At 41.7% G+C, this 3,064-nt stretch overlaps 1 long non-coding RNA gene across 1 annotated transcript; it reads left to right on the plus strand.

The window, feature by feature from the left end:
* Positions 1-485: 485 nt before the first annotated feature.
* Positions 486-2,159, plus strand: LOC140592212 (uncharacterized). Its single transcript, XR_011992495.1, has 2 exons — positions 486-939; positions 1,894-2,159. It is a non-coding gene; the product is annotated as an uncharacterized lncRNA (long non-coding RNA).
* Positions 2,160-3,064: the final 905 nt, after the last annotated feature.

Below are 3,064 nucleotides of genomic sequence, written 5' to 3' on the forward strand. Positions count from 1 at the left end.
ACTGAATGTCAGAATGGGAAAGAAAGGTGATTTAAGCAATTTTGAGCGTGGCATGGTTGTTGGTGCCAGACGGGCCGGTCTGAGTATTTCACAATCTGCTCAGTTACTGGGATTTTCACGCACAACCATTTCTAGGGTTTACAAAGAATGGTGTGCAAAGGGAAAAACATCCAGTATGTGGCAGTCCTGTGTGCGAAAATGCCTTTTTGATGCTAGAGGTCAGAGGAGAATGGGCCGACTGATTCAAGCTGATAGAAGAGCAACTTTGACTGAAATAACCACTCGTTACAACCGAGGTATGCAGCAAAGCATTTGTGAAGCCACAACACGCACAACCTTGAGGCGGATGGGCTACAACAGCAGAAGACCCCACCGGGTACCACTCATCTCCACTACAAATAGGAAAAAGAGGCTACAATTTGCACAAGCTCACCAAAATTGGACAGTTGAAGACTGGAAAAATGTTGCCTGGTCTGATGAGTCTCGATTTCTGTTGAGACATTCAAATGGTAGAGTCAGAATTTGGCGTAAACAGAATGAGAACATGGATCCATCATGCCTTGTTACCACTGTGCAGGCTGGTGGTGGTGGTGTAATGGTGTGGGGGATGTTTTCTTGGCACACTTTAGGCCCCTTAGTGCCAATTGGGCATCGTTTAAATGCCACGGCCTACCTGAGCATTGTTTCTGACCATGTCCATCCCTTTATGACCACCATGTACTAGAGGTCGACCGATATATCAGCCGGCCGATATATCAGGCCGATATTTATCATTTTTTTAATGTATCGGCATCGGCCGATATCCGACTGCACTACGCCGATTTTCGGACAGGCACGTCTGCGGGCAGCCCAGTGTTATTGTTGCTGTGGAACACGTGACCCATGCTGCCTTGTGCAGGACCACAGCCAGAAGTTTTGGAAGAGTCCTGGGATAAAATGGTAAGGCTTAAATTCTGATCTTTCAATGACCTGTTTATTTAAGTAGTTTGCTATGAAATGTTGCTTTAAAAGAAAACGCGAATTACGCTATTGGGAACTGGGGTAATGATAATGAGCCTTCAACCAACTGTAGCTTACAGGTAACATTAAGGATCATTGATTCTAATAGAGTTCGTTTTGTGCGCTTATTGGTGGGCTCACAGACGTTTTTTAATCGTTAAAAATCATTTTAATTGTTAACATTTTAATTATTACCATATCAGCCCGATGTTATCAGTTATGTTTTTTTTCTTGTGTCGGAGAGTTTCACTCTGTGAGTGTGTGGGGCGGAGCGGGCAGCTCTCAAATACTGCAGCGTGTGTGAGAGTTGCGTTACTCTGCCCTGATCACAGACAGCGCCGTCCTCGGAGACACAGAGCTGCTAAGAACAATGCATGGCGGAGAAAAGTGTTTGTTCGAAAGCGTGGTTACCATTTACTTGAGCTGATGCTGACAATGGTCCTTCTGTGCAACTTTTTTTCATTTGAGACCGGAGATTCAAACAATTTGTCAGACGTCTAGATAAAAAGTGCATGACTTTGCGCAGTTAGTTTCCTCATTAAACATGTCTATCCTTTATACGGGCTTATACGTAGACAACGTCACGATCACTAGGGGCTTATGTTGTCCTTGCATACAAGGCTGTGCAATACGACAGTTATTTTATTTTATTTTCCGGGATCACTAGATTCTGATTGTGAATTTGGCTTTAAGCTATCTGTCTGCTAACAACAGAAACAACATGTTAGTGTACACTACTCATCATACCATGATGCACTTAGTGTTTTTTTTTTCTTCAAAATGTATTAGAGTGTAATTGTTTTAATGTGCATGGAATACTGGAATTGTAGAATGAATTGAAGATGAAGGTACTATAATAAAAATTCTAACCTTGCATTTATTCTTATGTTTTAGTAATTGCTGTCTGATGGCTGAACAAAAATCTAATCCTGTATGGCAGCATTTCACAAAGCCAACACCAGGAAAAGCCAGGTGCAATATCTGCAGCAGACTGGTGAGCTTGGGAGCTGAAGAATGAGTTTGCTGCTAAAGTGATTCTGATGCTGCTATCTTTATTGTTTATAAGTTTAAGTTGTTTATAAGTTGTATTGTGTTTTTGTTATTTAAGTTTATATTTAAATTTACACAAGTCAGTATTCAATAAATGCTAAGTTGAGAAATTTTGTGTATCGCTTGTTATTATTAATGTGATATTTTATCATGCAAATAGAGCGGAAAACGTCCAATTTTCGGCCAAAAAATATCGGCAGCATATATCGGCCATCGGCTGACCCTGACTCCTAAATATCGTCATCGGCATCGGCTATTGAAAAACCCATATCGGTCGACCTCTACAATGTACCCATCCTCTGATGGCTACTTCCAGCAGGATAATGCACCATGTCACAAAGCTCGAATCATTTCAAATTGGTTTCTTGAACATGACAATGAGTTCACTGTACTAAAATGGCCTCCACAGTCACCAGATCTCAACCCAATAGAGCATCTTTGGGATGTGGTGGAACGGGAGCTTCGTGCCCTGGATGTGCATCCCACAAATCTCCATCAACTGCAAGATGCTATCCTATCAATATGGGCCAACATTTCTAAAGAATGCTTTCAGCACCTTGTTGAATCAATGCCACGTAGAATTAAGGCAGTTCTGAAGGCGAAAGGGGGTCAAACACCGTATTAGTATGGTGTTCCTAATAATCCTTTAGGTGAGTGTATAACCCAAAAAATTAGTCTTTATGCGGATGATGTAATACGTTTTCTTCAAAATACACAGGGTTCTCTCACAGAGACGATAAGACTCATAGATATGGAGGAGAACTTATCAGATTACTCTATTAATTGGAAGAAGTCGACTATTCTTCCAATATCTTGTGACTTCCAGTCCAATCCAACTATCCCACTTCAATCTGGGAACATTTCCATGGAGAGGATGTCTGCCTGTAAGAAAAATCAATTGATCAATTTTGAAGATAGTTGGACTCCAATAATTAATTTTTTAATGTAATGTTGTTGGGGGTGGTGGGGCCTTGCCCTCCCCACCCCTGGTTGGGGACTAGGGGCGGGGTGGATG

The sequence above is a fragment of the Paramormyrops kingsleyae genome, chromosome 8 (genome assembly GCF_048594095.1).
Source record: "Paramormyrops kingsleyae isolate MSU_618 chromosome 8, PKINGS_0.4, whole genome shotgun sequence".
Classification (NCBI taxonomy): Eukaryota; Metazoa; Chordata; class Actinopteri; order Osteoglossiformes; family Mormyridae; genus Paramormyrops; species Paramormyrops kingsleyae.